Genomic DNA, 13,428 nt, shown 5'->3' on the forward strand with positions numbered 1-13,428 from the left:
GGGAGGTCATAGTCTGAGCCCTAAATATCAGCTGTCTCCCACCTTTCACAAAACCCCCTTCTTCCTCCTTCAGGCTCACTGTTTGTTGCTGTAACAAAACTTCTACTGCATTTATAATAAAATCTGACTTTACACCGTTAACGCTATTTATTTAACCCCACACACAAGGCACACCAAAAAGACTGAAACATTTACATTAGGTACTTAAATTGAATGCATACATTTTACACAGTACCGCTGTTAAGAATGAGAGAGCATGCAATATAGATCTAAAATTAATGCTATACTGTGGCCCATCAGCCTTGCAATACCTTCTCAATTAATTATCATTTATACCACTCTGCTTTTAAGACTCTTCTTCGACACATACTGCACACATGTAACATCACACATGTTCACACATCACACACATGACACATTACACTCTCGCATCATAATCCGCATTAGTCACTGCAATGTACCTGGCTGCTCTGTATTATTCACTTTTCCCATCAAAATCTATGCCTGTATTCACATACCTCTCACACCAACTTACTTGTAACCACCTGTAATCACTTACTCTGCCATTTTAAGCCACACACTGCTTTCCTTGTTAACTTAGTTAACTCTTGGTTATTCAACCATCCCTTGTTCATCTCTCCACAAACAACCATTTATCAACATCCACACAGCCTGCCTTTTTGAAAATTTTTCCACAGTTTGTTATAGCGTCTTTGCCTGCCCTGTTTGATTTCTTTTGGCTGTACACCACAGCATTCCCCCTGTCACTCTGCCCCCTGAGTTCTCCATTGTCAGGACTTACCAGAATATTACCTACGAATATCCAATCTCCGTGTCACCAACAGGCAGTCTCTGTCACCTATGGACAGTTTGTTGTACCGCTCTGTCCCCTACGGATAGACTCTGTCACCTACGGATGGACACTTCTAGTACCTTTCTGTCACATATGAACAGATGTGTCAACTCCGGACACGACACCTGTGTCACCTACAGACACTCTGGAGAGCGCTGCTGGGTCACTGGTCTGTGACTCCCAGCTCTGTCAGAACAAGCAAACAATAGGATAATCTTTCCCTTGAACCTTAACAATTTCACACAACAGCCAAGTAACAAATGACATTTACAACAGACCTACAACAATACAAGTCAAATTCAACAGCACAGTTAATTGCAGGTTCATTCTACAAAGCCTTCAGCTTTCTCACCTTACACAAAGACAACTGGACCATACTTCATGTAAGTTACAACTTCTCTCAACCGTCTGTTACGCCCCTGCATTCCAAAGGGCAGTCATTCACTCACTTAACAATTTTAACACTTCTGGTTCCAACAACCTTAACCCCCTCCCAACATTTGACGTATCCATACGCCAAAGTCGGGCGACACTTCAGAGTAACTCGTTAAATGCCTTGTCAATAGCGACCGCAGCATTTAAATCGTTAGAAAGAGGGGGGCGACCCACTCCACCAGCTCATCGCACCCCCTGCAATGCAATCGCAGTGTGGCGATGGGTGCTATGGCTGCCTGGGGGCCTAATGAAGGTCCACCATCTTTGCTCCTATTAAGTGCTACCTCCGGCAGGGCTTAATAGAAGCCTGTCAGAATCAAGATATACTGCAATACATTAGTATTGCAGTATATAGTGCAAGCGATCTAATGATCACTGGTTGAAGTTTTTTTTTAATGTAAAAAAATAAATAAATATTAAAAGTTAAAAAAAAAACTCTTTTCCCATTTCCCCCCTAGAGCATAGTAAAAAAGTAAATAAATAAACATAATTGGTATCGCCGCATCCGCAAAAGTCTGAACTATTACAATATATCATTATTTAACCCGCACGGTGTACGCCGTATAAAATAAATAAATGAAAAAGCTAGAATCTCTATTTTTTTGGTCACCTAATCTCCCACAAAAAATAAAATAAAAAGTGATCAAAACATCGCATGTACCCCAAAATGGTATCATTAAAAACTACAGCTTATCCCGCAAAAAATAAGCCCTCATACCACTTAATCAACGGAAAATAAAAATGTCATGGCTCTCAGAATTTGGCAGCACAAAATAAATGTTATTTTTTACACTTAGGTTTTTACTTGTAAAAGTAGTAAAATATAGAAAAACTATATATATTTGTTAGCGCCGTAATCGTAGTGACACAGAATAAAGTTAACATGTTATTTTAATTGCGAAGGGCATTGCGTAAAAACGAAGCGCAAAAAACAATGGAGGAATCGCTGTTTTTATTCATTTTCTACTCCCCAAATATTTTTTTTCTAGTACATTATACTGCCCAATAAATGGTGCTACGAAAAACTACAATACGTCCCGCAAACATCAAGCCCTCAAAGGACTATATTGGCGAAAAAATAAAAAAGTTATGGCTATTGGAAGGTGGGGAGAAAAAAACTAAAATGAAAATCTGAAAAATGGCTGCGGCGGGAAGGGGTTAACAGTTACATTGCCGACAAAATCCTCTCATGTTCTCCATACCATGAACCTCATTTATGCCTTTCATGCCAACAACTCAATATAGACGTACACATCTACAATCATTCATCACACAAAAAGTTTTAACATTCCTCATAACTCTGTGTAGCGCCCATGGCCGCGGGCCGTCGGGTTTACTCACCTCCCGACGCCCGCAGCCATGGATCTGTGAGCGCTGGCCTCCGTCTCCGTCCTAAGAGATTCGCTCACTTCCGCTCCGTTCGGCTGGATCCCGTAGGGTGCGCGCGCACACTCGCGCCCGGCCTTAAAGGGCCAGCGCACGCAATTAGGAAATCGGCATCACCATCAACTGCCACGATTTCCTTGTCTATAAGAAGGCTCCTTGCCTGAGCGTTGTTAGTCTTTTCCAGTCTGTCTCGCAAATGGTTCCTTAGTGTCTCCCGTTCCAGCTGTTACCCGTGCCCTGTTACCGTTCCTGTATTCCGTGTTGTTCCTGTGCCTACCCGCGTTCAAGTGTCATCTGCCACATCAAGTGCCATCTGCCACGTCAAGTGCCATCTGCCACGTCAAGTGCCATCTGCCATGTCAAGTGTCTTCTGCCACATCAAGTGCCATCTGCCACGTCAGGTGTCATCGGATACTGCCCGCCACGTCTGGCGCCACTTGCCGCACCTGCCTCCATCCATGCTGAGGCCACAGCCACCGCCCGGACTATTTCAGGTACCCAAGCATACTGTCTGCCATTTACTTCTGCTTAGACTGTGACCTGGTCAGCTGCCTCCCCGCTACGGCGGAGCGGCCTAGTGGGTCCACATACCCTGTGCCCGTGACAGTACGCTCAGGCCATGGAACCCGCTGGCCAGCCCAAGACCCCAGTACAGAAGATTCAGACAGAGATGCATGACCTACGCACACGTCAGGATCAACTCCTTGAGGCTGTGAATTCTATCCTGGTCCGCCTGGATCTACTCGCTGTTCCACCCCCGGTTCTTCCCGCTGAAGCTGTTGCCGTGCCACTGCCTGTTGCGGCCCCTTTTTGTTCCGGATCCTCAGTTCCTCTGCCTCTTCCTCCTCGCTACGACGGTGACACCAGAGCATGTAGAGGATTTCTCAACCAATGCACGGTGCATTTTAGGCTACGGCCTCATCTCTTCCCCTCCGAGGAGGCCAAAGTGGCATTTATTATCTCCCTCCTCGCTGGCAAGGCCCTCGCATGGGCAAACCCAATCTTGGAGCAACAAGGACCTGTATCTGCGGACCTAGCCTTGTTCCTGCAGTCCTTTCGTGCCGTGTTCGAGGAGCCGGGTCGAACATCCTCTGCCGCAGCCACTCTGCTGACCCTCAAGCAAGAGGGCTCCACAGTAGGGGAGTATGCTATCTCCTTCCGTACCCTAGCAGCCGAGCTGGCATGGAACAATGAGGCACTGGTGGCGACCTTCTGGCAGGGACTGTCCTCTCACATCAAGGACGAACTGGCAGCCCGCGACCTTCCTTCTACCTTAGATGCCCTCATCCTGTTAGCCACCCGGGTTGACATGAGAATCCGGGAGCGCTCTCAAGAGGTTCGTCAGGAGAGCCGGGCCCACAGACCAGCACCCTCTGCCCAGAGACCACTATTGTCCACTCCTAGTGCGCTACCTGAGGAACCCATGCAGGTAGACAGAGTCCGGTTATCTGAACAGCAGAAGCAGCGCAGATGCTCCTCTGGACTTTGTATGTATTGTGGCCTCAAGGGTCATTTTGTGCGCCAATGCCCACAGAAACCGGGAAACTCCAGTACCTAGGGTTGATTGGAGAGACAACTCTAGGTGGAACGTCTCCAAACGTTAAAACCTCTTCCAAATTGTCTATACCTGTGGCCATCGTCACCGGACAGACTTCACATCCTTCCTCCGCCTATATTGACTCTGGAGCGGCTGCTAATTTTATTCACCAGGATCTAGTGGACCGGTTTCAACTACCCACAGTCAGTCTGGAGAGACCCCTGGCAGTTGCTTCTGTGAATGGTCTACCGTTGCCTGATCCGATCATGCTCATCACTGAGCCGTTGACACTATGGGTCGGAGCTCTTCACTCGGAACAGATCTCCTTCCTGGTACTACCAAGGCTATCAATCCTATCCTGCTGGGTCTGCCATGGCTCCGTCTACACGCGCCGACACTCGACTGGAGATCTGGAGAAGTTCTTCAATGTGGTTCCAGATGCCATAGCCATTGCCTGTCACAAGTCCGTCCTGTTGTGCCTCCTCTGCCTCAGTCACTCTCCGATCTACCTTCTCAGTATGCCAGTTTTGCGGATGTCTTTTGCAAACGAGAGGCTGAGACGTTGCCTCCACATCGGAATTACGACTGTCCCATTGAACTGGTTCCAATGCTTCTCTTCCCCGTGGACGAGTATATCCTCTCTCCTTGCCAGAGACTTTATCGATGTCAGCCTATATCAAGGAGAACTTGGAGAGGGGTTTTATTCGAAAATCTTCCTCCCTGGCCGGGGCAGGATTCTTCTTCGTTAAAAAGAGAGATGGATCTCTCCGACCCTGCATTGATTACCGTGGTCTCAATCAGATCACGGTCAAGAACAAGTACCCGTTGCCACTCATTTCCGAGCTGTTTGATCGCATACGAGGAGCCAATATTTTTTCCAAGCTAGATCTGCGGGGGGCCTATAATCTAATCCGGATTTGCCGGGGTGATGAATGGAAGACGGCATTTAACACCCGCGATAGGCACTACGAATACCTAGTGATGCCCTTCAGACTGTGTAACGCTCCCGCAGTATTTCAGGAGTTCGTTAATGACATCTTCCGAGATCTCCTCTATACGTGTGTTGTAGTTTATCTCGATGATATTCTAAGTTTTCTCCCCAGATCTGATGACCCATCGGAGGCATGTTCGTCAAGTTCTTCTGCGACTAAGAGAGAATCGCTTGTATGCCAAGTTAGAGAAATGCACCTTTGAGAAGAAGTCTTTGCCCTTCCTGGGCTATGTCATCTCGGATCAAGGCCTTAAGATGGACCCTGAGAAGCTAAAGTCTGTCCTGGAATGGCCACGTCCTCAAGGCCTAAGGGCCATACAGTGGTTCCTGGGTTTCGCCAATTTCTACCGCCAGTTTATTCCGAACTTTTCTTCTCTGACGGCCCCCATCTCTACCCTTACCAAGAAGGGTATGAACGCCAAGGTTTGGACTCCAGAGGCAGAGTCCGCATTCATTAGCCTCAAGAAAGCCTTCACCTCAGCTTCAATCCTCCATCACCCTGACGTATCTCAGCAGTTCTCACTGGAAGTGGACGCTTCCTCTATTGGTGCAGGCACACTTCTGTTCCAGAGGAGCTCCAAAGGAAAGGCAGTAGTATGTGGCTACTACTCAAGACTGTTTTCCTCTGCTGAGCGCAACTATTCCATTGGAGATCGGGAGCTACTGGCTATCAAATTGGCCCTGGAGGAGTGGAGACATCTGCTGGAGGGCGCTGCTCACCCCATCCTGATCTTCACCGACCACAAGAATCTTACTTACCTTCAGTCTGCTCAACGACTGAATCCCCGTCAAGCCTGGTGGTCACTGTTCTTCACCCGTTTCCAATTTCTGCTCCACTACCGTACCGCTGACAAGAATGTGAGGGCCGATGCCCTGTCCAGATCATTTGAGACGGAAGACACGGTGGAGTCCCTTCAGACTATCATAGACCCATCCTGCGTTGTCATCGCCAATCCGCTGCAGCTTAGAGATATCCCTCCGGGGAGAACTTTTGTTCGGTTGGCAGACCGAAAAAGAATTCTCTGCTGGGGACACTGTTCTAAATTGGCTGGGCACGCTGGTGTCCGTAAAACCCAAGACCTGGTTGCTCGTCACTTCTGGTGGCCCACGCTACCTAAGGATTTTCTGGACTTTGTCTCTGCTTGCACGGTGTGTGCCTCCAACAAAGTGACTCACAGCAAGCCTGCCGGCCTGCTTCAACCCCAGCTTGTACCCAGTGCCCCCTGGCAGCACATTGCTATGGACTTCGTCACAGACCTTCCTCTCTCAGCAGGATGCAACACCATCTGGGTGGTGGTGGACCGGTTCTCTAAGATGGCACATTTTATCCCGCTGACCGGCCTACCCTCTGCTCCTCGACTGGCAAGTCTCTTCATTCTGCACATCTTCCGCTTGCATGGCTTGCCTCTTCACATTGTGTCCAACCGGGGGGGTTCAGTTTACCTCCAAGTTCTGGAGAGCCCTCTGTAAACTCCTGGATGTGAGTTTGGACTTTTCCTCTGCCTATCACCCCCAGTCCAATGGGCAAGTTGAGAGGATCAACCAGATCATGGAAAATTATCTCCGCCACTTCATCTCTTCACAGCACGATAGCTTCTTCCATGGGCGGAGTTTTCATATAATACCCACACAAGTGAGTCCACCACTTCCACTCCGTTTCACATCGTGTACAGTCAACACCCCAGAGTCCCTCTTCCTGTGTCGACTTCATCTCAGGTACCCGCTGCTGACTCTGCATATGGGGACTTCCTGCAAATCTGGAAACAGACCCGGTCCTCTATTTTGCTGGCGGTCGAATGCATGAAGCGAAAGACAGATACTAGGAGAAGAGAGTATCTTCCGGGGACTAAAGTCTGGCTGTCCTCTCGGAACATTCGCTTGAGGGTGCCCTCATACAAGTTCGCTCCCAGGTTCCTTGGTCCTTTCGAGGTCCTGCAACAAATTAACCCAGTCTCCTATAAGCTGCGGCTGCCTCCTACCCTCAGAATCCCTAACTCCTTCCATATGTCCCTCCTGAAACCAGTGGTCCTGAACCGCTACAGCAAGACCTCTAGTCCCACATTTGCTCCCAGCGGTCCTTCTGATGTATTTGAGGTAAAAGAGATCCTGGACCGCAAGAGAGTAGGAGGAAGGACTTTCTATTTGGTGGACTGTAGAGGGTTTGGTCCTGAGGAGAGGTCCTGGGAGCCAAAAGAGAACCTCAGTGCTCCTGCTCTTATTAAAAAGTTCCTCTCTCACTCTGGCCCCAAGAAGAGGGGGCGTAAGAGGGGGGATACTGTAGCGCCCATGGCCGCGGGCCATCGGGTTTACTCACCTCCCGACGCCCGCAGCCATGGATCTGTGAGCGTTGGCCTCCATCTCCCTCCTAGGAGATGCCAGCGCTCACTTCCGCTCCGTTCGGCTGGATCCCGTAGGGCGCGCGCGCACCCTCGCTCCTGGCTTTAAAGGGCCAGCGCGCAATTAGGAAATCGTCATCACCATCAACTGCCACGATTTCCTGGTCTATAAGAAGGCCCCTGGCCTTCTAATCCTTGCCTGAGCGTTGTTAGTCTTTCCCAGTCTGTCTCGCAAATGGTTCCTTAGTGTCTCCCGTTCCAGTTGTTACCCGTGCCCTGTTACCGTTCCTGTATTCCGTGTTGTTCCTGTGCCTACCCGCGTTCAAGTGTCATCTGCCACGTCAAGTGCCATCTGCCACGTCAAGTGCCATCTGCCACGTCAAGTGTCATCGGATACTGCCCGCCACGTCTGGCGCCACTTGCCGCACCTGCCTCCATCCGTGCTGAAGCCACAGCCACCGCCCGGACTATTTCAGGTACCCAAGCATACTGTCTACCATTTACTTCTGCTTAGACTGTGACCTGGTCAGCTGCCTCCCCGCTACGGCGGAGCGGCCTAGTGGGTCCACATACCCTGTGCCCGTGACACTCTGGATATATTTTTCCTGCGTCCGGGAGATGTGACATCATGACAGCTAAATCGAGCATGCAGTACATGAGTGAAAAAGGTTTGTGTAAGAATAAGCTTCTTACCACGGTTTTTAAAATTTCACTAATGCAATGCCCGACCTCCCATGACAGCTATCAGACAATTAATCTCCCTGGCTTCGGCACCAAAAACTGTCGACGCAATCATGGCCAAAATATATGTTAGAATGAAGTTTTAGACCGGTATGTCAACCGATACCCTCCCAGGAAAGTTATCCAGATCCAAATCATAGGTTATATCGATATATCAGAGAGAAGTAAGAGACACAGATACACTGCTTTGTATACCCAAAAGTACTCCTCTGAGTTTATTGACAAAATCTCATTATAATATCTTTCAAAAGGGGAATAGGCTTGAGGCTAACTGTAGCGTCCATGGCTGCGGGCCATCGGGTCTACTCACCTCCTGACGCCCGCAGCCATGGATCTGTGAGCGCTGGTCCCCATCTCCTTCCTAGGAGATGCCAATGCTCAGTTCCGCTCCGGGCCGCTGTGTCCCGTAGGGTGCGCACGCATGCTCGTGCCCGCTCTTAAAGGGCCAGCGTGCGCACATGAAGGAAATCATCATCAACTCACATGATTTCCTGGACTACTAGAAGGCCCCCAGCCCTTCTGATACTTGCTTAAGCATTGTTAGTATATCCCAAGTCTGTCTTGCAAATGGTCCCTTAGTGTTTCTCGTTCCAGTTGTTACCCATGCCGTTACCTGTTTCTGTATCCCGTTCTGTGTTCCTGTGCCTACTAGTTGGAGTCGTGTCTACTGCACCTGTCGTTTGCCACATCCTGTGTCATCCGCCACGTCCTGTGTCATCTGCCACGTCCAGAGAGATTGGCCTCGTCTGGCGCAATCTGCGGCACTTGCTGTCACCCGCCACGTCTGGCGTTACCTGCTGCACACACCTCCATCCTTGCCAGAGCTGCGTCCATGTCTGGACTATCCAGGGTCTTTGTATTGCTGGGGTTCCCTGTTGTTTGGCCAGCTACCTCCCTGCTACGGCGGTGCGGCCAAGTGGGTCTACATACCCACAAACCGTGGCAGTACGCTCAGGCCATGGACCCCGCTGGTCAACCTGAGACCTCGACGACACAAGCTGTGCTGGCCGAGATGCAAGACCTCCAGTCACGGCAAGACCAACTCCTCCTGTCGGTGAACACCATTGCCCATCGGCTGGTTGCTCCAACCACAGTCGTCACCGCACCCATTCCTGCTGTTCCTCTTGCTACACTTCCTGTCTGTACCAGTGCCGATCCCCTGTGCTACTTGCCGCTACCTCCACGCTATGACGGAGACCCATGGACCTGCAGGGGATTTTTGAATCAGTGCCTGATCCCCTTCAGACTACATGCCAGGTCCTTCTCTTCGGATGATGTCAGGATCACCTTCATCATCTCCCTCCTTACTGGCAAAGCCCTGGCATGGGCAAATCCTCTGTGGGAACATCAGGGACCAGAGACCCGTGACTTGCAGTGCTTCTTACGGACTTTTCGCTCGATCTTTGAGGAACCTGGGAGAGTTTCTTCGGCTGCTGCATCTCAGCTGTTCCTACACCAGGGAGACCTCTCCGTAGGCGAGTATGCCATTCATTTCCGTATCCTACCTGCTGAGTTAACCTGGAACAATGAGGTTTTGGTGGCCACATTCTGGCAGGGACTGCCTTCAGGGATTATGGACGAGCTATCTGCTCGCGATCTTCCATCTACCCTGGATCTTATCCTACTTGCCACCCGGATTGACATGAGGATCCGGGAGCGTTCCCAACAGGTTCTCCGGGAGAGAGAAATTCCTAGGTTGGATTCTACTTTCCAGCAATCCTTACTATCCTTCTCAGTAATCCCACCAGAGGATCCTATTCAGATGAACCATGTCAAATTGTCTATCCAGGAGAAACAACGCAGACGCTCTTCTGGACTTTGTCTGTATTGCAGCCTCGGAGGCCATATTGTGCATCTGTTTACCCAGAGGCCAGAGAGACCCCATTGCCTAGGATTGGTTGGAGAGACAACCCTAGGTGGAATGGTACCTAATAAAGCATTCTGTTCTATGCTGACTATTCCTGTGACTAGTATCCAGCGAGAGGATGCATCAAGTTTCGACCTATCTTGACTCTGGGTCTGCGGCAAACTTCATCCAAAAGTAGCTAGTGGATCATCTTCAGTTGCCCACAGTTCCCCTGGAGAAATCTTTGGCTATTGCCTCAGTGAATGGACTGCCTCTGCCTGATCCCATCATTTCTAAAACCAAGCCATTGAAGCTCCAGGTTGGAGTCCTTCATTCTGAAATAATTTATTTCCTTGTTTTGCACAAGGCCATCAATCCTGTTCTGCTGGGCCTGCCTTAACTTCGACTGCATGCCCCAGTCCTGGACTGGAGTTCTGGAGAGGTTCTCCAATGGGGCTCCAAGTGCCTTGGTTGTTGTCTGTTGCATATTCTTCCTGTCCAGCCTGCTCTGCCTCAGTCATTGGTGGGACTGCCCCCCCAGTTTGCTCAGTTTGCAGATGTCTTCAGCAAAAGGGAGGCTGAGACGCTGCCTCCACATCAGACTTATAACTGCCCCATTGAACTGGTTCCTAATGCCTCTCTCCCCCATGGCCATATATATCCTCTCTCCTTGCCAGAGCCTCTATCCATGTAGCCCTATATCAAGGAGAATTTGGTTAGGGGTTTCATACGAAAGTCTTCCTCCTCCGCCGGGGCTGGGTTCTTCTTCATTAAAAAGAAAGATGGATCCCTTCGACGCTGCATTGACTACCGTGGTCTCAACCAGATCACGGTCAAGAACAAATACCCGTTGCCACTTATATCTGAACTGTTTGACCGTATACGAGGAGCAAGAATTTTTTCTAAATTAGACTTGTGTGGGGCTTATAATTTGATTTGAATCCGTCAAGGGGACGAGTGAAAGACGGCGTTCAACACACGAGACGGGCACTTTGAATACCTGGTGATGCCATTTGGACTGTGTAACGCTCCCGTGGTCTTCCAGGAATTCGTTAATGATATCTTACGAGTTCTCCTCTACACTACCGTTCAAAAGTTTGGGGTCACCCAGACAATTTTGTGTTTTACATGAAAACTCACACTTATATTTATCAAATGAGTTGCAAAATCACTAGAAAATATAGTCAAGACATTGACAAGGTTAGAAATAATGATTTTTATTTGAAATAATAATTTTCTCCTTCAAACTTTGCTTTCGTCAAAGAATGATCCATTTGCAGCAATTCCAGCATTGCAGACCTTTAGCATTCTAGCTGTTAATTTGCTGAGGTAATCGGGAGAAATTTCACCCCATGCTTCCAGAAGGCCCTCCCACAAGTTGGATTGGCTTGATGGGCACTTCTTGCGTACCATACGGTCAAGCTGCTCCCACAACAGCTCTATGGGGTTGAGATCTGGTGACTGCGCTGGCCACTCCATTGCAGATAGAATACCAGCTGCCTGCTTCTTCCCTAAATAGTTCTTGCATAATTTGGAGGTGTGCTTTGGGTCATTGTCCTGTTGTAGGATGAAATTGGCTCCAATCAAGCGCTGTCCACAGGGTATGGCATGGCGTTGCAAAATGGAGTGATAGCCTTCCTTATTCAAAATCCCTTTTACCTTGTACAAATCTCCCACTGTACCAGCACCAAAGCAACCCCAGACCATCACATTACCTCCACCATGCTTGACAGATGGCGTCAGGCACTCTTCCAGCATCTTTTCAGTTGTTCTGCGTCTCACAAATGTTCTTCTGTGTGATGCAAACACCTCAAACTTCGATTCGTCTGTCCATAACACTTTATTCCAATCTTCATCTGTCCAATGTCTGTGTGCTTTTGCCCATATTAATCTTTTCCTTTTATTAGCCAGTCTCAGATATGGCTTTTTCTTTGCCACTCTGCCCTGAAGGCCAGCATGCCGGAGTCGCCTCTCCACTGTAAAGGTTGACACTGGCGTTTTGCGGGTACTATTTAATGAAGCTGCCAGTTGAGGACCTGTGAGGCGTCTATTTCTCAAACTAGAGACTCTAATGTACTTGTCTTGTTGCTCAGTTGTGCAGTGGGGCCTCCCACTTCTCTTTCTACTCTGGTTAGAGCCTGTGTGTGCTGTCCTCTGAAGGGAGTAGTACACACCGTTGTAGGAAATCTTCAGTTTCTTGGCAATTTCTCGCATGGAATAGCCTTCATTTCTAAGAACAAGAATAGACTGTCGAGTTTCACATGAAAGCTCTCTTTTTCTAGCCATTTCGAGAGTTTAATCGAACCCACAAATGTAATGCTCCAGATTCTCAACTAGCTCAAAGAAAGGTCAGTTTTATAGTTCCTCTAAACAGCAAAACTGTTTACAGCGGTGCTAACATAATTGCACAAGGGTTTTCAAGTGTTTTCTAATCATCCATTAGCCTTCTAACACAGTTAGCATACACAATGTACCATTAGAACACTGGAGTGATGGTTGCTGGAAATGGGCCTCTATACACCTATGTAGATATTGCATTAAAAACCAGACGTTTGCAGCTAGAATAGTCATTTAGCACATTAACAATGTATAGAGTGTATTTCTGATTAATTTAATGTTATCTTCATTGAAAAAAACTGTGCTTTTCTTTAAAAAAATAAGGACATTTCTAAGTGACCCTAAACTTTTGAACGGTAGTGTATATATCTTTTGTATATCTCGATGATATTTTGATTTTCTCCAGAGATCCGACGACTCATTGGAGACATGTCCGTCAAGATCTACTACGATTAAGGGAGAATCGCTTATACGCCAAGCTGGAGAAGTGCGTCTTTGAGAAGAGTTCTCTGCCCTTCCTGGGCTACATCATCTCGGATCAAGGTCTCAAGATTGATCCTGAGAACGTGAGAGCTTTCCTGGAGTGGCCACGTCCTCAAGGCCTGAGGTCCATACAGCGTTTCCTGGGGTTCGCCAATTTCTACCAACAGTTTATCCCAAACTTCTCATCGCTGACATCTCCCATTTCCACCATTACCAAGAAGGGTGTGAATGCCAAGGTGTGGACCCCAGAGGCAGAGTCCGCATTTATTACTCTCAAAAAAGCCTTCACTTCAGCCTCGATCCTCCATCATCTTGACATATCTCGGCAGTTTTCTTTGGAGGTAGACGCCTCTTCTGTTGGTGCAGGTGTTCCAGAGGAGCTCCAAAGTAAAGGCCGTAGTATGTGGCTACTACTCGAGACTTTTTTCTTCTGCAGAGCGCACGTAGAGGGTTTGCCAGACACAGGTTCTGTGTCGACGCCTG

At 48.5% G+C, this 13,428-nt stretch overlaps 1 protein-coding gene across 1 annotated transcript in view; it reads left to right on the plus strand.

Moving 5' to 3' along the window:
• Window positions 1–13,428, plus strand: part of ABCG4 (ATP binding cassette subfamily G member 4) — a 365,340-nt gene that overhangs the window by 291,895 nt on the left and 60,017 nt on the right. The gene's annotated exons all lie outside the window — the stretch shown is intronic.

This window comes from Rhinoderma darwinii, chromosome 10, assembly GCF_050947455.1.
Source record: "Rhinoderma darwinii isolate aRhiDar2 chromosome 10, aRhiDar2.hap1, whole genome shotgun sequence".
In the NCBI taxonomy this organism is placed as follows: Eukaryota; Metazoa; Chordata; class Amphibia; order Anura; family Rhinodermatidae; genus Rhinoderma; species Rhinoderma darwinii.